The sequence below is a fragment of the Camelus ferus genome, chromosome 25 (assembly GCF_009834535.1).
Source record: "Camelus ferus isolate YT-003-E chromosome 25, BCGSAC_Cfer_1.0, whole genome shotgun sequence".
NCBI lineage: Eukaryota > Metazoa > Chordata > Mammalia > Artiodactyla > Camelidae > Camelus > Camelus ferus.
Genome location: NC_045720.1, coordinates 20286032 through 20311199, shown reverse-complemented (window position 1 = coordinate 20311199; position 25168 = coordinate 20286032).

Below are 25168 nucleotides of genomic sequence, written 5' to 3'. Positions count from 1 at the left end.
AGTTTACTGACCCTTACGTGTCTCATACCTTCTTTCTTTAGCTCCACTGCTATAGTGGTCAGATTTAAAGTCTGGGATATTGGTAGGGGAGGCAGTAAAGTTCAGACTGTGAGATTATTAGCCTGGGGTTTCTTTTTCTGGACATTCTAGAAAGGGGGCATCCAGTCTGTATTTAATAGTAATATATGCATGCAAAATAGATCTACTCTTAAAAGATTCAGCAAACAGTAAAGCACATCAACTAGGGAGAAAGCCCAGAGAGGCAGAAGGTGGCTGAGACATACACAGTCTGAGAGTCATCTGAGATTCCCACCTCTGAAACCTGTTTGTTACTACAAGGACAAATGGTGGAAAAGCAGTAAGGTTCATGGCAGAAAGGCTGGACAAAGTATCAAGTAAGAACATAACTTTTTGTATTTGCAGTTGTACGGGAATGTCTCCCTTCTCTATTAAGGAAAATTTGGGGCTGACCAGAGCAGCTCATTCCTTAGAGAGGTGTCATTCTGTCAAAGTTTGTTCTTTGTGTCCTTAGATTCTGTCTTTCAAGTGAAGGCAGGATAATTGTTCTTTCAGTGACTGTTTTCTTTACAATAACTACAGTTATATGTATCTATTCTGATTTAGACATGTACTTATGTATGAGTTCATTTAAATGCTTAATAAGAAGAGCTATTAATTAGAACTTAATATTTCTTTCTAAATCAAAGTATCTTCAAAGTGCAATCTCTTGTCATTTCAGGATAAAGACTATCAACAAAAAACATAGATGAGCCAATTGTAATATTTTCTCCCTGAATCAGAGTGGACTATTCTGTGAAGGTAGAAATGAAATCGCTTCTAACATCTGGGAGCTACTTTTTTCCTCTTTACAACTTGGGATATGGATCAATTAATACTGACAGTAAAGTTCTTAGTGTCAGATGATAAGAGATCTTCTCCTACTTTTATACGCTCTTTATATCCACCCATTATCAAATTTTGATACATATTTACATATTTGATACATATATTTTGGTTATCAATTCATCTTGCCTTCTCTAAACAGCTGGTTTTTTTCTTTTTTTTTTTATTTATGTATTGTGCCTGTAAGATGATGGATTCAGTTCAAAACTTTGTATAAAATGCTAGGATACTCTTATATTTTCCTGTGAACTTTTATTCTTCTTTATGAGAGTTTGGAAAATTCTTAACTAGATAATAGAAATCTAATTTAACCAAGGTTTAATTTTACAAGGCAAGCAAGGTAGATTATCATCCCTGGCTACATTATAAGACATTGAGAGGGGATATTGTCCATTGAGAGGGGATATTGTCCAGTGAGAGGGTACGGCGGAGGAAGCGAGAAAATGTCACGTGAAAGTGCGGATGGAGCGGGAGTTAACGAAGCAATGCGTGTAGAGGCTGAATTCTAGCTGGCCCACGTAACCTTATGTTGTTACTTCTGTGGTTACATTATTTTACATGGCAAAAGAAATTTTGAAGATGTAATTAAGGTCGCTAATCACTTGACTCTAGAATAGAGAGTCTTAGGGTAGACTTAATTGAATTACAGAGCTCTTAAAAAATAGTTTTCTTTTGCTAGTGACAGAAGAGGATGTCAGAGTCATTTGAAGCATGAAATATAACGTGTGTGCCATTGCTGAGTTGGGTGCAGAAGTCACCTTGAGAAAAGAATATAGGTAGCCACTGGAAGCTGAGAACAGCCCCCACCTGATAGCCAGCAAGGAAATAGGGACTCATTTTTCTAACTGTAAATAACTGGATTCTGCCCTAGCCTCAAGTTTGGGAATGGATCCTTCTCCAGAACTCCCAAATAAAAGTGCAGACTGGCAGACAACTTGATTTTGGCCTTGTGAGACTATAAATAGAAGACCCAGTGAAGCCCACCTGGGTCTTACAGATCAGTGAAACAATAAATATTGTTTCAAGCTGATAAATTTGTGGTGATTTGTTATGCTGTGATAGGGAATTGATATGAATGGGGAAGAGGAAGTTGAGTTATAGGGTGTGTGGTAGGTGATGAGTCTGGAATTGAGTCAGAACAGAAGAGGGAAAGGTGAGTGTAAGTTTTGATTTTAGATTCTTCATATTCTTTTAGTCTTCTATCAGGAGTCCTTCAGGGAAGCAATTCTAGAATTTTCCTGTCTTTTAGAGGTGTCTTCATATCAAAAAAAGTAATGATGCATTCCATGAAATATTTGGAGTCTTTGTGTTACTGAACCAAACTTGGGTCTGTTCATCTGCTTGAAGTAAAGCCAGTCTTCTGACATGGGGTTGTGGTGAAGGAAAATGAAGCATTTATTGCAGAAACCAAAGAAAGAGCAGAGGAGGCTAATGCTCACAGACTTGAATTTCCTGATGGCTTTCAAGGGGAGTTTTTAAAGACAGGGTGAGGGAGATGGTTGAAGGGTGGATGATCAGTTTGTGGACATTCTTCTGATTGGTTGGTGATGGGGTAATTGGGAGTCAACGTCTTCAACCTTCTGGTTCCAACCCGTCTGCTGTCTACATGCTTGTCGTCAGCATGTAGTTAATTTCTTCTGTCTACTGAGGATTTCAATATCTGCAAAACAGCTCAAAGGATATGGCTCAGAATATTATCTATAGTCCTTGAGGAGGAACTAAATGTACTTGACTTTGTTTAATGGCTAAACAATTATTATTTTGTCTTATTTGACTCTTTGCCTTTGTTTCTGATTTTTCTCACTTCTCTGATTAAATTTGTTCTTTGGAACTAGGGGAAGGCCTAGATGGCTAAAGTTTTTCTACAAACAAGAGGCACGCAGAGGATATGGGAGAGTCTGTCCCTGAAAATCCCCTTAGGGTCTGCCCAGTTACATTTAAACCCTTTAAATCTGTGACATACATGAATTACTTAATCATATCTGAAGTTCCCCCAAAGTGGCCACTGTAATTATAAATCATAAAATCCTATAAGAGCTTCAATATTTAATCCTGTGGTACCATAAGATTTGTACATATAAGATGCTGGACAATAAATGAGAATTTCATTGAATGACTGTTTATCACTCATAATTAAAGATAAAAAAAAAAGGAATGGTTAAGAAGATCCCCTTAATCTCAGTTCAGCTTCTTACTTCATCCCTGGGAGTCCTGAGAAGTGAAAATGATCTAATTTAAGAAACCTCTACCAAGAACTCTAAAGAGAAAGTGGAAAGGTTTGAGGGTGCTCAACAGAAGGAGGTAGAACACTGGTCAGAAGGTCTGAGAAAGGAAGATATCAAAGGTGTACTGGAGAAGTGACCTTGGCTTAGGAGAAGCAGATCCAGCCACACCAAAAGCTGTAGAAACATTTTAACTAGAGCATATGCCTCTAGGCATAAGCTTTTATTCAGAATGTCAGGACTTTCTGAAAACATCCAGGAAGACTGGTCTACCTTAGGGAAGACGGTAGACTTTAGCCAGAGGGATCGGCTGAAGTTCAGCCAGTTTCCATTTAGTTGTTCAAAAACAGTTCTCAGAAGAGGATCAATTGTTCTGACCTTTTAACAGCTATTGTTCTTTGGGCAATTTGGGTTTAAAAGGAAAGGTGGAAGTTGGAGAGGAATAGTTGTGGGGTCTAAGGTTACCCAAGGGTCATGTTAGAAAATTTTCAGTCTGTCAGGATCTTTCACAAATAAAAAGTCTACAACATATCCCCAGGGAGAAAGTCATGTAAATAGTTTACAAAGAATATATATCACAAGAACCAAAACTACCTTTTCTCTCTGTCTCTTTCTGAATATGTGAGTAAACTGATATCTAGAACAAAGTTCACTAAATATTGAGGTTATTTATTTTGGCTTAGGTTGTCGTGAAACCAATTTATTATTTTTTGCTTAATTTCTATGTGATTGGATGATCTATTTTTATTACTAAGTATGAATCACTATTAAAGCAATAATATTTTAATAAAATTATGTTAGTGGATATAGTATTTTATTAAAATAATGATTTGACCCATAAATGATGCCTAGTTACATTATTTTGATTTTAGTTTTTCTTGTTAACTTTGTCACTTTTATGCATTTTAAAGTACTTTTTCTGTTTAAATTTTTTTGGCCTTTCTCTTCTACATTATTTTAATAAAATACTTTTGTGTCTGTGCTGTTTACAACCATGGAAAGTTAGAATTTTAGATCTCCATAGAAAGGGATTATATGAAAACATGCATATCTTCTAAAATCAGTGTGCATCAAACGTATGTTATATAGCATACATAACACTATAATTCTATAATCCATTTCTGGGAGAAAATAGTAATACATTCATAGGCTTCCCTGTGGTAACAATGGGCATTCTCTGATATCCACAGTTGTGAGGAATTAAAAGGCCTAAAAATAAACATCATTTTTACCCTTAAAGTTAGATTTCCTCTAGTGAATTCTGATCCAATCTTAAGAATACATTTCTCTCACTCTAGGAGAAATGCATATATATATATATATATATGTATTTGTATATGTTGAATGTTTAACGACAGTAAATGATGAATGAGTGCTTATTTGTAGAAAGATACTTTAAAAGCTGTATGTCAATGTTATCAGTAGCTGTTTCTGGAAGAGTAGGATTACTGATTTAAAAACCTCTATTTTAATTTTGTAATTTTATATAAAAAGAAGGCATTGTTTTTGCAAAAGAAATACAATAAATGATAAATGAAGCTGAGGAGGATTTGCATTTTTAAATAGTTTGTAATAGCTTTCTGAATAGATGAACAGCCAAATGTGCCTTCTCATCATTTTTTGCTGGAAATTAATTTACTCCAAATAATTTTCTTTCTTGAACATTCAGTTTATATATATATTTTAATCATTCAGAATTTTCAGGACATTTAGGCTAATGATGGATGATGAAAAGAAATACTTGGCTGAAAATAAATTAAAACCAAAGGAAGTAAAAATACTTTGAAATTTCCAAAATTCTTAAAAATGAGCACAGTACTTAGAGATGAATGAAGAGTTATGGAACTGCTCCATGTTACACACACACACACACACATTTAAAGACAATCAAATCATAATGTTTACAAATTACCCTATTTATCAATTTGGTATTTTTATCAATCTTTAAAATATAAACAAAAAATGTAAGGCTATTTAAAAAAAAACAGAACTATAGCTTGATGAAACTTTTAGCATGTAACTTCTTTCTGGTAGTGTTAATTTTCTTCCAAGCACTTAATATTTGATGATGTGGTATGAGCCATCTTAGTGCCTCACATGAGTGATACACCATTAACTGAGTATCATTATGCTCAAAACTGAGTAAAACGTTAGCAACATTTTCATGCTATCACTTCTGCAGTAACATACTACAGATAAAATTAAGGCAAGAAAAATACTGGGAAGGGAAATTCATAATAAAGAAGTGGTTGGATTTTGCTGTGATTTTTATTGCCCTTTCATTTTCAGTAAATCACCCAAACTACTTGTTCCCATGCAGTGTGAAAATTGTATTAGATTCTCCATTTGTGAATTCTCTGCTTATATAATCAGACACTTTCTGATACTCTTTTAATATCAATGAGATTATTAAACGTGTGTGGGAAGTTACCTCTCCTAGCTTTCTTTTTTTGGCTCAAAAAGTTCCATCTTAGCTCTATTCTTAAAGTGATTAATGTCAAAAAAAAAAAAAAAGGGAGATTTTAATGAATGATACATAGCATTTTAGAAAACAAGAAACAGACACTAGGTCATTTTTTTTTCTCATTATAAAAGAGCCCTGTCATCTCTGATAAGTGGGACAGAGACTACCTTAGATAATGAAACTTAAGAAGAAATGATGGGGCTGCTTGTTTTCTAGAAAGCTGAAGATACATGGTGACAACTGGCATCAGGGATACTTCACAGAATTTTGTAGTTTAAAGGGCAACTGACATGTCATCAAAACTAAGGGAGGAATATAAAAATTGGGATGTGTCATATATAACTTGACTTTGTTGGTATCAACTTTCAGGAATGTGAACTATCCAAAAGCTTGTTTAGACGAATTATTTCTAGCCTATTTCCATCATTAACAGACTTTGAGGTTTATGTAGTCCTTAATGGAGCATCACACATTTTCACAGGCATAATTATTATTATCACAAATACCTACTTCTGATATAAACATAGGTGCCCCCAATGTAAAGCTGGGGGCATGGACCAGAGAGGCAAATTGGCTGCTGCAAATCACCCTACCCACCCAAGCAAATGAACAAAAATCTTGACTTTGAAAGTAGGCTGTTTGCTTCTAGGTCTAATAATCTTGAACTGACCTTACATGTCACTCAGTATTCCCCTAATTGTTTGAAAAGACCCACATCTCTTCATTTCTTTTAATCTGGCCCTGAGTCATACTAAGGCTGGCATTACCGTCAGTAAGACAATGCAGAATTCCTTTTTTCCCTTTCAATTTTTTTTTTCCTTTTTGAAAGCACTGGTTGTTAGCCACTTATTCCTACTAAAGGATCTTAATTATAGTTATTTATATAAAACAACGTATGCAAGCATACACAGCCAAACAAACCATTCAATAGCATTCTCATGAGCAAATTGATATGACATTCACACAAGCTTCTGTATTATCTTTTGAATAACTAAAATCTTTGTAGGGATATTTATGTTTGCCTTAATGATTCTGACTAGGTAGTGAAAATATAAACCATGGTCAATTCATTTGCAGCTAAAAATACATACCCACTCACCAATCCCTGCCACCTTCAGAAAAAAAATCCTTTACTCACCACTCCAATTTCCCTTAGAGAAGTGCTTTTAAAATTGATCCTTGGTTCTCTACAACTGCACAGTAGTACCATGGGGACTTCTTTGGAGTGGGGTATTGGACATAGTTCTGGGGACTCTTTTTCTTCAACAGGGCATCTTTACTTTTATCTATTTAAGTCATGGGTTCTGAATGTGATCTTGTAGGGAGGAGACGAAGAATTCTGCTAAAATAAAGTTTGGAAAATAATGCCTTACACCATAGACTGACAAGGAAGACAAGATGATGAATCAAATTTTATATTAATTTCCTAAAACATGTAGATAGCATTTCTTCCTCTTTTTAATTTTTTATGTCTTTCTCAGTTTATTTCTATAATCAATATAGATCCAATGTAAATAGGTGTTATCTTAAGCATTTTTAAAAAGCAATACTTTACAAATATAAACTAATTTTCATTTAAGTCCAACAGAAATCAATTTTAAAACCATTATTTGTTTTTATAACTGAAGAAGTAGAAATATTGCTATTACCTTATTCAAAATCACATGCTTGAAGTTTGCCAATGTGAAATTAAAGCTAGCTAAAATTATTATTCTTTTTTTTAAATAAAGTTGGGAACAAGCTATTTGCAAGAAAGTAAGCCAGACCCCCTATTTTATGCAAAGATCAATAGTCACAGCTGGGTTTCTACCTTTTAGGACCTAGCATTTTGAAGGAAGACACTATCATTTACTAAAATCAGATTTTTACTAAATCTGAATAAGAGTATTTGAAGAAGACTGTAATATGATCTAATTTGCTTTTGTTAATCTCCATGAAGGGAGGGAGCATGTAAAGTTCTTATTCATACTACATGTGATTGGCAAATAGAAAGCACTCAAAAATGCCAGCTGAATGGTTGTCTGCAACTTTCAGAAATAAAACATTAACAGCAACTTGGAAAGTTTGGGGTAGAAGGTGGATTCAGAAAGGCTAGTTTTATAAGCTTTGTGGTTGTGATTGTCTAAGTGAGTAGAAATGATCTCTGATGTAGGAAAATGACTGAGAGAAGATACTGGATATTTCCAGATGCAAAGCCAGCCACATTTAATAAGTTGATGGCTGTGTGTTTAGTGAAACTTGACCCTGAGTTGCATTCCAAGCAAAACCAGCTAAAAAGGTCGGCTATTATTTATATAATATTATGGTGGTTGGCTTGTTAGTAGATGGAGAAACAGCCAAAGGAGGAAAAGCTAAATGCATCATGGGAAGAATGAGGCGATGGAGGAAATGAAAGCTGGGAGAAATCAAGACAGCAAACATACGGATCATTCAAGGAAAGCTTCCTTAATAAGTCTCTCATCTAATGAGAAAAGATGGAGAGTGTAATTGGAGAAACAAGTTACAGAATGCTTCAGACCTCTTAAAAATATGAAAGTAGGTGTTTTAAATTATATACAGAATGGTTCTATGAAGGTTGTCATAATGTGGGTAAAACAAATGTAAGCATACTTGATATATCCTCTCATCAGATTTGCTCACTTGATTATTCTAGACTAATTATTTCAATATATTGGAAAACTCCATTAATAAAAGACAAAGTAATAGTTTGCACATTTATTCCTCTCTTTGTCTCTCCCTCCCACTTCTCCCTGTCTTCATCTTCTCTTGTTTAGTATAAAGTTCTCTCGAATTTAGTTAACACTGGTACTTTCCATAAAAGGAAATAATTTCCAAGACTTTTGTTTTTCATTGTGTAATTGTGTGTGTGCTTTATGAAGATAAATGTTTTTTCTTGTATCAGCCATGTCTTCCTCTAGTTTCAAAATCTATGATAAGATAAAATGGTCCTATGATATTTTAAAACATTTAAAAAGGTAGGTTAACTTTTTAAACTTTCAAAGTGAGTTTTATTATTGTAACACTTCGGATAAGAGAAGAGATAAAATGAGAAATAAAATTAAGATGATCTAGAGAAGGAATAGGTAGAACAAGAAACACATTATCAAACAATAAATAAGGGAAATTTTAGAAATAACTGCTTAAAGAATAATATCCATCTATTGCAGTATGATTATTAAAGAAAATAGGAACTAGAATATTATGTTTGCAGATCCCAGTTTGTGTTGATTTTTAATTTTGAATAGAAAGGGATGAGGTGTATAAGAATATTTTTTCACAAGATGAAAATAGAGTGACATTTAAAAGTAAAAATGGCATAAAATGAGCATTTTAAAATTCTGATCTTCATTTAGAGTTGTGTTACTGCTTGTATCCCTCTCTTTTTTGTTATTATATTATTAATATGAATTTTTGTTTGCTTTTATTTTATTTTGTTTGAAAAATTAACATTTGGGTAAACATCGAAGTGATTTTAAACAATGAAAATGAAATTTAACCCTTTTTGGTGAATTCCCGAACAGTTTTAATCATTTCATTTAAAGTTACAACATGGGTGAAATCTGAATATATGACATTTATGTGCTCTTGTAAAAGTTGAGGAAAATATTACTTTAAAGATTGCCTTATCCTCTGTGCCTACTTTCTTCATCTCTTCAGTTTCTCTTTCTAGCTCTTTTAGTTATTTTACTCCTCCAAAATAAATAATCAGTGTTATCACACTTGCTCTGTTTTCACTCTATTTGAATTATTCTGTTTTACAGTACTGTTATTTCCTTTATTTCTTAATATGTGATAGCTTCTGTTTTCCTACATAATCAATCCAAATATTCCTCGTTATATGCCGTTCCTTTACTGGAAAAGATGATATAGTTTTGTGATGCATTCTTCTCGACATCACTGTTCAAGATGTTTGAATCACATCTTGAAATAATTAGTTGATCATTTTATACAGGGGAGGTCCAGTGGCACTGTGTGTGGCACTTTATTCTGGGATCAAATGGTCCTCTGAGAACACTGCCATCTTGTGGTTAGTCTCTTAAGACAATTCCTGCATATCTGCATAGGCTGCAAAAATACCAGTAAAGACCTGCTTCCATTTAAATGGCCAAGAGTATTAGAATTTTTGGGTGAAGTAGCTCATTACTCACTAGGAATTTTAAAAGTGCCAATGTTTTAGGAAAAAATGCTGACAAAATACATTTTCTTCAAGAAAAAGCTAGTTACTTAAATATAATGTAAAAGTGTAAATAAATACAATACAGCCAGAATGTTATCTACATATGAAGAGACTAGTAGATTTCTACTGTTTGTGTAATAACAATGTTAATGTTCGTGTTTATTTAGTGCTTACTGTTTATGAGACTCTGTTCTAAGTTCTTTATTGCCTTTATCTCATGTAATCCTCAAGTCCCTTGGTAAGGTAGCGTTCTCTCTTTCTGTATCTCTCACACACACTGTGTGCTATGTTATTATAGCATTATACATTAGATATATATGATATGTATATATTATCAATAGAATATTAGTAGAGTCTTTCTTAAAATACACACAACACATATGAAAATAATTGGATACATTTGCGTTTACCTGGGAGCAATTTTAATTAATACAAAAAAAAGGGTCATATTTCTCCCATTTCTGATCCTTAGTCCCTTCTCAAAAATGACCACTCTTAAAATTTCTTAGTAGATTTATTCTATATGTTAATATATACTCATATATGCGTATGATTACATGTAATATGCATATGTATGTGTGCACATGGGTGCACATGCACATGCATAATATCTGGGAAAATGCACACAGATTTACTTTTTTATATGCTGACTTCCCTTTCTAGCTGTGGGCTATATACCTAATATATCTATGCTTTATCTTTTCTGCAAAGAGAGACTAAAAGTACCTACTTCATGGGGTTATTGAAAGAATTAAATAATAAAATTCATATAAAATTAACCTCTCAGCATATTTCCTGGCATTTGAGTAAGTTTTTAAATTAATAGATGTACTTTGCTGCTGCTGCTGTTGTTATGATTCTTATTTTCTTAACTACTATTATAATAATAGCAAAGGACTTTCGAGTAATTTTCTCACATCAGTCTCACTATAGGAGATGCATCATAGAACTATTTTATTAAAAGGAATTTTCAATGTTGATGCACAGGACATACTACCATTTCACGTGTGATTTTCTTACAATTCCGGGCTGTTGTTAGTAAATTAACTCTGGAAACTCCAACACACTTTAGTTGAAAACCCTTATAAATATTTTCTTCAGTTATATAGAGTTAAAAAACACACACATGTGTCAATGATATGACAAGGATTTTTTTCAAAAATTATGAATGTCATAAAGTAATTTTGATTTTAAATTATTAATATTTTAGAAAGTGCAGGAGTTTTTTGGGCAGGGGGCAGGTAATTTTTTTTTTTTTTTAATGGAAGTACTGAGGATTGAACCCAGGACTTCATGCATGCTAAGCAGGCACTTTACCAACTGAACTATACCCTCCCCGTTATTATTATTTTAAACTGTGCCATTTATTTCTGATTGTGACTTTAGCTTTTTAAATATATTTTTGAGAAAAATAGGGCAAGATTTTTTAAGCTACTATGATGCTCATCTCTATAAATATATAAGGCGTTGATGGTAAGTTACTGCTTATAAAAAAATCATGAAATAATTTTCTGGCAGTCTCCTTTATCATGGTCTTAACTATCTTTAATTTTTATGAGGTTTTTATTTCTGATGTCAGCATATGTGTCATTGCACCTTCCCTAAAGTCACACCAGGGATGTCAGAGCCTGCCAAGAGGACACATTAATTTCCGGGAATCAAATCAAGGTCTTCCTAAGGTTATCAGGAATTGCTAACAACCAGAAAATAGTGCAGTGTCTTATATGTATGTCTGTGCTTCTTATTTAAAATAGGTCTTATTAAATCTTATTTGTCAGTCTTATTTAAACACCTTGATAACCCTTGTGTAACTTACCAATCACAAACATACTTCCAATTTCGTAAACTAGCATATTTTTCACTACACAGGTTTCTAATAATGTTCTAAAACATTATTTTGCCATTTTGGTATAAAACTAGGACATCCAAATGTGAAATTTCAACATACATATCAATAGTTAATATTAAGTGTTTAATAGTAATAATTGGGATAGAAAAAGTCAAAACAAAATAAAACAAAGAAGAGTTTATTCTTTTCACAAAATTGAAAGATGATCATGGAATGAATTCATTTCCTTGATCTCTAGTTTTCCTAACTGTGTCTTATACTGCCATGTTACACAAGTATCAAAGCAATTCTCAAAAATAAAATACAAGCAAACACAATTTTCAAATATAGATTATGATACATTACTTTTACCATCCCAAAAAGCAGGGACTCCCATTGTTACATGTATTTGTATTTCCAAAGAAAACTATTTTGTGGCAATTGATGCTCAACAAATTTTGATTCCAATTATGAAAATTATCAAAGCATTATGAAAATTTATCCTATTGGCATATTTCCCATCCTACTCATTTTTAGATATTTTCAATATAAAATTAATATAAACTGTAGTGTATAGTCATATTAATTATTTATGATATGTTCATATTTATTTATTATTATGTACTTATATTTGTAATTTTAATAGACTTTATATTAAACTGGAAGTGGACTGTTTCTCAGAATATTTACAAAGATAATGAATGGCCATGCACAAACCATATATTGTTGAGAGTTGGAATAAACATCACACCTCGCTCACACAGATTTTGCTGAAGTCATTTGGCAGCTGTGTAAGAAAATTGTGTCTCATGTGGCCCTGGCTGATTAGCATGACTTTCTACTGAACACTCTGCAGAGTGTAAAACATTCCATTTACTCTGAAAGAATTTGAGAGGAAAAGCAAAAATAAGATAGGTCTGCTCATCCAGCTATGGAGTTCTGACATATCAAAAGAAAACAAGTCAAAACAACATGTGGGGGAAATGACTTAAAACATAGCAGAGATCTTTGAGCTGTTATATACATATTTTTCTTATTTTATTCCCAGTTACCACATTTTATGGTCATTTATCATGTTTCAAGAGACTTAAAGTTATAAACGCTGAAACTAAAATAACTCCTTCAAACTATTAGACATCTTTGGAAGTCACTTTTGACAATGCTTTTCCAGGTGAATGTTTTGGAACACAAAAGTTACTTGTAAAGGAATCTATAAAAAGGTGACATACTTAGCGATAAATATTTGGCATCCTAATTCTATTGGTCATCTGATCTATTCATTCAACAAGCCTTATCCAAGATTGTTTCTTCTGCAGGGAATTTGATGGCAGAAAATAATGGCATAGAGTTCAAATTATTAGAGAGAAGCTTTCTCATCACTCATCTATACGTGCCAGGTTATACAGCAAAGCCACTTGAATGACACCATCTGTGTTTCACATATATCTGAAGGGGTTTGCCTTTGATAACATTAGCGAACGAGTTATTAAACAGACAGAAGAGGAAAACTAAGAGAGGAGGGAGGATTGAAGGAAATATCTCAAAGCTGAGGTCCAAATAACCTGCTCCAGACCATGTCCCTTAATATTCTTCCTTGTCTATTAGAGTTCAGCTGGGACTCTCCAATCAAAATGAGAATATCGCATTTCTTGGGATAGTTTAAGTCTCACATACCCCTGTAAAATAATAATCTGCTTCTCTCTTCTTTAGTGAAAAAAAATGTCTGAAATACACACCCATGAGAGTGTACAAGTAAGCAAGAATAAACTTCAAAACCAGTTGCTTTCAAATAATTGCTGAAAATTCTAAGACCTTCCTACCTTGATGATCTCTTCCTCCTGTCTCCTGTCCCCCGTATCTCCTGGCTGTCCATCCAAATGACTGCTGTCTTAGTCTGGCCATAATGCAGGGAAGCCTCAGGGCCAGGAAAATGGTGATTAAAATTTAATAGCACTTTGATGATCAGAGAAGAAATAATTGGTCAAGAAGATGAAGTTGATTCACTCTTTGGAAGAGTTAAACTTGTGTTTATTTACTAGCTCACAAAGTGTACCAGCTTTCCCCATATTTGCATGTAGCAGGATCCTAAAATGCAGTGCTAGCTGGACGATGTTGTTACGTAATGTTGAACAGTTTCCTGGCAGCTGGAGTTCTTTTAGTGTAAAAGAAGGAGAATTCTGTTGCTTCACCTCAAAGCAAAAATAACTCATATAAACGTTAGTGTCAAATTGAATAATAGATTTCAGACTAAAGTGCTCATACACACAATCTAAAATTATGAAATACTTAGTCAATATATATCTTACATTATGAGTAGAAATTTCTATTTTTTAGCTATTTTATTTACACTTTATTATAGGTAATGCTATGTTTTTCAGAAGGAATTTTATCAGATAATATCAAATATTAATTTTGTTTTGTATTTAGTACAGCACTTTTTTCTGTTGCTGTTATTGAACAACTAAACTTTTTGGTGAAAGATAATAATAGTATTTATTTCTGATAATTAAATTATCTATAATTCTTTCTGTGTCAAAAGTGCCAGCTACTTACAATCAGTAATTTAGGGATTTAAACATTATACATGTTCTGTATCTCTTTGCTTTGATAACCAAGTTTTCAATTATCAAACACTCTAATTTAGAACTAGCTAGTGATCCAAAAATTAACAGCAGTTGTTAAAATTATGTATAATGTCCCATGCTTTGTAAAAAAAAATATATTGGGCAGCAAAATTAAACTGTTGAAGATCTAAACAATTGAACTAATATGGAAACAAAATACTTCAGGTAACAAGTCAACTTTGTATCTATATGTCGTCACCAGAATACTTCCAGTAAATAAATAACTCTTTGAGAAGCATGAAGAAGGTGATTTGGTTTCTCTCAAAATTTGGCTCACTATATATTATGGGACAAGAAAAGTTTATCTAAGGAAAATTAATGGCTTAAAAATACACTATATATAGCACCTATACTGCAGTTTTATTGAATATATTAATAATGGTAGGACTAGAAAATGAGTATAATATTTTCAAATTTTAGCAACTAATACAAAATATTTAACCTTCCTTTGTAGAAATGTAAGTCTATTAACTACAATGGGAACCACTTTGTTTAATTAAGTAATAAAATAACCTCAAAATTTATGCTGTACTCTATGAATATCATTCACAATATCCTATATATCACTCTTTGATTATTATCATGCTAGATTTGTCTTAGTTTTGTTTAAGTTATCTATAGAAATGATGACTTATAGCCTGGATATGCTTGTATACAAGGTGGACCAATGGGCAAAAATAGAAAATATATTTTATACAATATAGACACACATTTTTAATAACCTTTTGCTTAGCTGATTTAAAATCTTCTAGACTTTATGAGAAATCTTTTTAAAGTGAAGAGTTTATAGATGGAGGTGTCTGTTTACATGTAAGTTTGTCAGTGGAAGGGTATTGTAGTAAAATCACTAGCAAATATTTCTGCCGTGTTTACTATGTGCCAAACCTGCTGTTTAGTGCTCCAAACCTTTTAGTTCATTGTTCTTAGCAAAACCATGCCTTAGATATATATTACGAATAAAAGAAATGCAGCTAAATAACTTGCTCACATAACTTGGCTAGTAAGTTGCAGAATTTTTGTTTACTATTTCATCATATTTGCAGGGCATTTGGTTCTGTCCAAAACGTCCATAAAATATTTGGTCCACACCAAAAGGACCTTGAAATCTGGTTCTATCCAAAATGTCCATAACCATGTTTGGTCCAGGCCAAATGGACCAAATCCAGGACATTTTGTCGTGAACCAAATATTTTCTAGATATTTTGGACAGGACCAAACATCTGCTAATCTTTCATCACTAGTGAAACACAGCTTCAAACAAAAGTGAAAACAAAAATTTCCCTTCATTTGTACAAGTATAATAACAATAGCAACAATATAAAGGAGAAAATAGTTAAATACAATTATGGTTATTGGTCATTACAATGTACAGAATTCAAACAAGAAGAAAACCTCCATAATCAAAAATAAGAAATAAAGACAAAAATGAAAACAAATGAAAAGAGGCAGAGCTGCAATTATAATTTCATCAATGGAAATGAATTTGATTTCATGTTTTGCTGTTTGACTTAAAGTCATGTCATTACATCACATTATTGTAGCAGTATCTTTTCAATACAGTGGATTTTAGAATATGATTCAAATCACTTTAAATTCAATAATATGTTTGACTTAATTAAATGCCATAGAATTTATTTGTTTTTCATTTCTTTTTTTAATTAAGTATAGTCAGTTTACAATGTTGTGTCAATTTCTGGTGTACAGTATAATGGTTAAGTCATACATACACATACATATTTGTTTTCATCTTCTTTTTCATTATTGGTTACTACAAGTCACTGAATATAGGTCCCTGTTCTGTACAGAAGAAACTTGTTGTATATCTATTTCATATATAGTAGTTAGTATTTGAAAATCTGAAACTCCCAATTTACCCCTTCCCATACCCTATCCCTGCTGGTAACCATAAGTTCATTTTCTGTGTCTGTGAGTCTGTTTCCATTTTGTAAATAAGTGCATTTGTGTCTTTTTTTTTTTTTTTTCTGAGATTCCACATATAAGTGATACCGTATGGTATTTTTCTTTCTTTCTGGCTTACTTCACTTAGAATGACAATCTCCAGGTCCATCCATGTTGTTGCAAATGGCATTATTTTATTGTTTTTTATGGCTGAGTAGTATTCCATTGTATAAATATACAACAGCTTCTTTATCCAGTCACCTGTCAATGGTCATTTATGTTGTTTGCATGTCTTGGCTATTGTATATAGTGCTGCTGTGAATATTGAGGTACATGTGTATTTTTGAATTAGAGTTCTTTCCAGATATATACCCAGTAGTGGGATTGCTGGATCATATGGTAAGTCTGTTTTTGGCTTTTTGTGGAATCTCCATACTGTTTTCCATAATGGCTGCACCAAACTGTATTCCCACCAGCAGTGTAGGAGAACCCTCCACACCCTCTCCTGCATTTATTGTCTCTGGACTTTTTAAAGATGGCCATTCTGACTGGTGTGAGGTGACACCTCATTGTAGTTTTGATTTGCATTTCTCTGATAATTAGTGATATTGAGCATTTTTTCAGATGCTTATTGGCCATTTGTATGTCTTCATTAGAGAATTTCTTATTTAGGTCTTCTGCCCATATTTGGATTGGGTTGTTTTGTTGTTGTTGTTGTTGTTATTAAGCTGTATGAGCTGTTTTTATATTTTTGAAATTAAGCTCTTGTCTGTCACATCATTTGGAAATAATTTTCTCCCATTCTGTAGATTGTCGTTTTATTTTGTTTATGACTTCCTTTGCTGTGCAAAAGCTTAAAAGTTTAATTAGGTCCCATTTGTTTATTTTTGCTTTTATTTCTATTGCCTGGATAGACTAAATGCCATAGAATTTAAAACCAATGATATGAGGCACAGTTTGTTCCCTACAAGAATCACATTAACAAAATATTCTTGAAAAAATAATCATTGTGATAATCACTGTGTTTCTGTTTTTTCTTACTAGAGTCAAGAATTCAGGAAACATTCATTTAAATTGAAAGGGATATATTACTAAATGTATATGAGGCAGCAATTTAAGAATCATTTTTCTCAATTGTATTGACTATCAAGCCCCTGGTTTGTTTTATAATGTAAAGAGAGCACATACTTTCTCAGTCCCGTTGAAAGTCATTTGTCTGTTTATACTGTATCATCTCAGAAGTGGCTATGAATATGAATATTTGAATATGAACTTTGTTCAGATACATTATCTATCCTTGTCTACTAATATTAATATGCATTATATTATGTGCCCGGGACTCTTCTTAAACCTAAGAATACAGCGATAAATGAAATAAATTGTATATATTCAGTGCTTACGGTCTTTTGGGAGGGAAGAGCCATGCACAATATAAAACAATATGGGCTCTGTAAGAGTTGTGTGAAAAGTGCTTCAGAAGCAAGAGGAGGAATAGACTGAAGGGCTCTTGATAGGAGGAATGTGGAAAAGTCAGGGCAAATATCGTCACTGGGTTATAAAGTGTAAACACAACAAGTACTTCGCAGTCATGGAGATGGATGGACAGCTTTTAGACCACAGAGTATTCAAAAGCAAATGGATGTAATGGGGCATTACAGATCTGGAGAAGAGCAAGACATTTTGTGACAGAATGCAGTGAGTTCTGCGACTCATTTCAAATTGTTTAAATCCTCTCAGCCTTCGTTTCCTCAGTTATATAAGTTAGAATAGTCCCTGAACTCATCTCTTACTTTTGATGAGTATAACTGAGATATGTACCTACAGCCTAGGACCTGGCTCAGTACGTGCCAGCTATTTTTATCACCACTGTGTAAGTGCAGAGTAATAATTTTCTCTGAAGAGGAAAATGCAAAAGGGGATATAATCCGTACACTTAATTAACTTAAAATATGATCCTCGGGGGGAGGGTATAGCTCAGTGATAGAGTGGATGCTTAGCATGCACGAGGTCCTGAGTTCAATCCCCAGTACCTCCATCAAAATAAATAAATAAATACCTAATTACCCTTCCCTCCTCAAAAGAAATCTTAAAAAAAATATACAATCCTAGCCGTCTTGATTATGTTTCATTTATGTAGACTGAAGTAGAAATTGTGATGTAAGTTGGTAAGTGGACCAAGGCAGCTTGAATGAGTCTCTCAGCCTGACTAAACTTTAGACAGGCTTCCTCCCGAAAACGTGTAATTGTAAATTCCTTCTCTTTTACCTTTGAGATGTAAACTTTTTCAAAGCTGTTGCCTTTTCTTGACAAAGCAGCCCAGGAATGCCTTTGCCAGGGACCTGAGAGACATCTCTCTGAAATGCCATTGTCAGTGGAGATAGCACCTCCATTTCCTCATCTCTAGGGGAGGGTAGGAGCCTAACTTCTGCAGTATTTCGCTCCAAGTTGTAGAACCACCTCTTTCATGAAGATAGGAAATGCTTATTTTCCTTTGGATAAAGCCCATTAATAAACACAGATGTGCTAGGGACCCCCACCCTACCCCATAAAAATTCTCCAGCTCAGTCTCTCAGGGGAGTTGAATTCAAAATGAGTTCTGGTCTCTCTGCCCCATTGCAATAGCTTTGAATAGTCAGTCATCCTTGCCTGTTTAACTTCATGACCAAGTGAATGGTATATCATCATTTATAGTCAAAATCAACAGATGGCTTAAAAATTAGAAAAGGGAAAAAGAAAAAGATGCATATTATTGAATATATAGAAATAATTGCTGGGAGAAACAGCTAGAAGTTGTGAAAATAGTTGTCTTTAGGGAACAGAATGAAAAAATGGGCAAATTTGGAGCAGGGGATAGGAATTTTTTATTATAAGCCTGTAACACTATTTTTATTTATAAAATATGAACATATATTACATATTGAAATTTTTTAAATTAAATTTTAAAGGCATCAAAGCAAAAAATTCAGTTAATTAAGCACTTGGGAAATTAGATCAAAATAATCTCATAAAATTTAATATATACTAAATCATAGTTAAGTTTACATAATACTTTTTTCCTTAGTAATGCCTCTCTCTATATACTTTCTACTTTCTAGTTCATTTAAAAACATTCCCAATAATAGCAATGCCCTCAGTTACAATATTGTGCATTTTCTACTGCTTTTCATTTTTCATTGTGCTTTCACATAAATTTTCATTATAATTGTATTTTGTACTTCCTTCACTAAACTAATAAAACATTTTTAAGAGAGAGAGAGAGAGGGAAGCAGATATTTAAGCACCGCATACTAAAAAGGCCACCTTTCTTTTAGAGCATTGCAAAGTAAATGCTGACGTAACTCAAATATGAAAGTCCATTTTCCTGTGTGTTTTCTCCTATTTCAGTGGTTGATCTTGGCACTGTGATCACATCACCTTAATCAATAAAGCTTTGTAATAGTGCTTACCATCTTGAATCTCCAACTTTATTTTTTAAGATTGTGCACATTCTTCTTGTACCTTTTATTACAATATATAATTTAGATTAAATTAGTCATTTTCAAAAAAAAATCCTTCTGAGATTTTGCTTGGGGTTGAATTTGTAATTTGGGACAATTAACATCCCTAAAATATTGAGTCTACCAACCCATGATTGTTGCATTCTTCTGTTTGCTTATGATAGCTTTAATCTGTTTCAGTGTTTGGTAGTTTATTTTAACTAGAAATAAAATGTTGCAAATTTTGTAAATTTACAAGTTTTATAAATGTAAATTTTTGAAGAAAATCTGCTTTTAGTATTACATAAACACTTTTTAAGATTTTTAGTCACTATCTGCTTAACACTCCCACCTCTTTCCTCTGTGACTTGTTTTTTCAGTGTGCTTGAAGACATTTGGTAGTGTCTACCCAGTCAGAAAGTCCTTACCTTTGTTTTCTATCACATAATCACAGCTCAGCTATGGAGAACTCAAGTGAATCATCATTGTTGCCTGTCTGGCATCCATTTACTCAACAAACGAAAGGAAGAAAAAGCAAATGAATGTGTTGCTTTTTAGAATGAAGGGAAAGTAAATTATAGCACATGTGCAATTTATATAATTAATTTGTTATTAGAAAAATAACTTGGAGGAATTTGATGCTTCTTTTTTCAAATAATAACCTACAAAAATAAATAACCTGTATGTTTTATATAGCAAGTTCATATGATTGAATGATGTGTATGTCCTGTATGAACTTGACTATGGTGTTCTATTTCCCCAAGCCTCAATCTTCCTATATCTAAAGCTAACACAAGGAAAACAATTTATAAGTCTTTCAGATAAGAAAACTGCCACATAGTTGGTTTTCTCAACTCTAAGTATACTACATTTAATAAAATCTATTCTTGCCTTAATTTCTTCATTTGAAATACAATGAAAAATACGTATCTTACAGGAGCAATTTTGAAACTTGTATTAAATTATGTTTTAAACATGCATTTATAACCTGCCAACTACAAAAATTTTATTGTACTACTGTGTAAGATCTTTCATGGGAATTCACGTTGGTACACCACAACAGAATACTGCTATAAAGAAAATGGTATTATGGAAAATGATGAGGGTAAAAATAATAAATATAGCCTTGGAAAGAAAGAAAATCAACTTATATCTTTTGTCCCTGACAGCAAAGAAATTAATTAATTAACTCAGAAGGAATAAACTGGCCTAAACACTTGACATGAACCCACCCTGTTCTAAACGTCTTAATCCCCATTTTGAATCCCATCTTTATTTCATTCTGAAATCCTGTATCTTCAAATTCCTTAATTCTGCCTCTGACCAAAGCCTTAACTTTAAGATTTAGTAGTTCTAAATTGGCCTCAATAGATTTATTATTCATTATGTATTCCTGGACTCTTGGCAAATTAACAGAAAAAAGATTATTTTAAAGCTGATGTAATGAGAGAAAAATACCATATCTTTATCTACATATATCTATTATCTACATCTATCTAGATATATAGAGAATATATATTTTTATATACCATATATATTATTTTCTTTAAGAATTTAGATCTGCTTGTTTACATGTATGTGCATGTGTTTGTGTATATGGCTGTGTACAGCAACTTGAAGTCAGAAGGCGCTATGTATAACAAGAAACTAAGGCATGTATTGCATATATTATATACATACATGTGTTCATATGTACTTGCTTATTTTGTATATAAACAATGATTTGTGTACAACCAAAGACTGAATACAAGAATTGCTTGTAAGTCCTTTTATCAGAAGCTTTCTTTTTCTGGAATAATTCCTCACATTTGATAGTTTTTTTTTCCATTATACCCGCCAACATTTTTGATAACTCTTTCGCTGGAAAACAGTCCCTTGATTGGGAATCACCCAGACAGGTTTTTGGGGTTTTTTTTCAGACATGTACCTTTATTCTGTACTAAATGTTGTAAGTCTTTGTATCTTTTTATTATGTGGACTCCTACATGGATTGCTGTACTTAAAGAAAGTTCCTAATTCTTTCTAAAGCTCAACAAAAGCTTAGAATTGATTGAAGACTATTAGCAAGAAATATCAAATAGCCCTTCACCAGTATTTATTAGTAAATTCCCAAATCTTTTATTAGTTGTAATTAGAATCTTCATTTTATTTATAATAAAAATTATTTTTAGTTGAAATTGCTATTTACATATACTTTACAAAAATAATATTTAGAATTAGCATTGTAAAGGAAAAATGAATTTCAAAAGCAGCCACATATGCAAATATGTAAAATAACTAAAATTTCCATTGTGGGTTATAAGAAAACATGTATATTTTTAATGAGAATTGGTGAATTATATTTTCATACATTGCCACAGTAGAAAAAATTTTAATGGATTTTTATTCAGTTAGTGTAAATTTTAGTAGTGTTCTTGGATTACCCATCAATATAAAAAGATCTATATGCTTAGATTTTCCATTATGTGGACCCCTAAAAAGATTACCTATATATAAATAGATTTCCTAACTTTCTCTAAAGCTTAACAGAAGCTTAGAATTAATTAGAGACTACAAGTCGATGCATGTGAACATTCAAAATAAGAAAATAAAATATTATTGTATATTGTATATTTAGATATTAGTTTGCTATTCCCATAAAATAATCTAAAATAAAGTATACAGCACTTTTGAATTTTATAACTGGGGGAAAAAACTTACTTTTTGATGTTTGCTATCCTTCAGCATAGAACTTTTATCACAATCTTACTTTAGTATTTTAGAATGAGTTCTATGTAAGGTCAAATAGTTAATTAGTAAACAAAGCTAAATTGGAATATGTTTTTCCTGGTTTACATTTTTTCTCTTTTTGAGATAGGTGGACTGTTACAGGGGAGTCTTAGTAACATATGAAGTACAATTATTGTTCTTCTTCTTGAATGAACCCCAAGATTTAGAAAGTTCATGGACCAAATACAGGCTTAGACACTAACCTTGAAATCCACTTATAATAAATTTTATGAGAGTCTGTGATAGACAATGTGTTTATAGCTGTCATTCACCTAGCAAGTAGTTACTAGGACTGGAGGCTGTATCTCCATGTATAATGCATGAACTCGCAGACTGTCGAACCCATGCATGTCAGAAGTGCAGTCATACAAAGTTTTATGCTTTCAGAATATACTGCATAACTCACCTTCACCTTCAGGCGTTCTTTAGTTGGATTCACAATGCCGGAAGAGGAATTTGTTCATTCTAATAGTCAGCCATCCCACAAGTAATGTGCATCAGGAGATGAAGTTATGTAGAAAGAGCTTGTTCTCCTCTAGGCATATAACAAAATTGCTTTCTCTTTATTTCAGTCACTGTTAAAGAGGCTTAGAGATGACGACATAAGCTATGTTGTAAACAGTCACAGAGAATGTAATAAACATGCCACCTTATCACAATATCAAAAGAACAAATAGGAGGTCCCAAAGCAAGACAATTGATGCCTACTCCTTGCCTAATGACAGCATAGATTTTAGAATTTACCAGAGCATTTGATGTTTGGTTTAGCAAAATGGTTAAGTGCGTGGACTGGAATTAGAATCTTAGTTCTGATCTTGCCTCTACAGCTTAAAATTTTGTGATTTTGAGAATGCTCCTTAAAACTACTGTATCATATATTTTTCAGGACAATGGGGCTGGTAATATCTACCTCATAAGGTTGTTTTAAGTATTGAGTTGCTACCTTTGCAATACTTAAAATATGCCAGACATAAAATAAATGTTCAGAAGATTTTAATTTTTCTTAGGAGTATTCAGTGAGTCTGTAACTCAAAAATGTAATATAAAGTAAGCCATAGCTTTTATGCTCAAAGCAGAGCTGTCATTTCCCACTTTAGCATATTGTCTGCTAAAAACCAAAACAATGTCAAAAATATAAATATAGAAAATCAAAAAGGCAATTATATGCTCAAAAGCAAGAGTAACATCTCTATGATCTGGAAATAAAATAGAAACTACAAGAAGTGGGTCTGAAACCACTGCTCTGTAGGATTCTGAGCTAGAGACCTGCAGTGTGGACCAGGAGAGGATACAGACTAAACTGTACATAAGATATAGAGACTGGAGCCACATTCACTGCTTTAGGCAAATGTATGTAGAAAACCTCATGGATGATGGTGAAAAATAATATGACCACCAATCTAGGGCTTTGATTTTTATCAGAAACTGTGTATACAAGATAAGCTAGGACCAGCAGGGAAAGGCAAAACACATACTTGGAGATGAATTTAGCCAGTTCCTACTTGTTTCATGATCATTTGTCATAACTACAAATATATAAGACTTCATTCTAGACTGGGAACTTGTCAGACAGAAGAATGCAAAATGCCTATCAAGAAGGAAAGAGAGAAAAAAAATATAGATAATATAATAAAAAGCAATACAATATAGAAACATTTCCACTCCAAATGAGTCTGCAAACCAAAATTACAAAACACATGAAGGAACAAAGTGCTACAAATATATCCTACAAAAATCAACACTTGAGACATGAATTTATTTAAGATGAATTTAGTTTGTAAGAAGCAATCTGAGAAAGATTTAAAATACACATATAAGGAAGCTCAAACTAACGAAGAAAACCATAACAGATGGTGAAACTGTTACAGTTAGATGTGAAAGAAGGACAGATAAGAATGGAAAATATAAACAAATAAGTTAATATTTAGTAGAAAAGATAATTTTCATTTTTCTCACCTGTGAAGAGCTAATTAGTGAATTAAAATATTTAGTAATTAATTCAGAATTTATTACAGAGAGCTAAAGATATAAATATATATTAAAGAAATGGTAAGAGGAATAGAGGAGAGACTGGGCTGTGCCTGCATTCTTAAGAGTTCAGAGAATGTTATAAATGTCAGAGTTGCAGTTGTTAAAGGGATAATTGCACAAGTTTAGAAAAAAATGTTTTAAAATGAGAAATAAATTTCAAGTGCAAGATAAATACAAATATAAATTCACACCAACAGATGTTGAAGAAAAAACACATACAAAAGGAGAAAATCTAAAAAAGACACTAAAGAGAAAACAGATTACTTAGAAAGAATTGCAGGTAAACTACAGCAGATGGATGAACAGTAATTGTTTCATTTATTTAATATTCACATATTGATCAAGTTCCTACCAATACCTGACACTTGTATTCATGCCCTGGAGAGACCTATGAACAACAGACAAAAACCTCTGCCTTCATGGAATGTATTACATTTTAGTTTGAGAACAACAAAAAATTAGAATTTATAAACATCGTAGGGCAAATAACTGTGAATCTAGTATGTAGAAAATAAGCCGTTATAAAATGATAGGAGAAATAAAATTATATTCAGACATACGAAAATGAGGAGGATTTATATTTTAAAAGTTACCAAATAAGGAACAGCCACATTATAAGAATGATGGTACATTTATAAAATGTATTGAGCACAATATTAAGAGATAAAGAAAAATATTTGGTCACTTCAACAGACACAGGAAAAAAAACCATTAAAATGCAATTCTTTTTCATGATTTTTTTGGGGATTTCTAACCTTTGTGTTTTTTGAAGAAT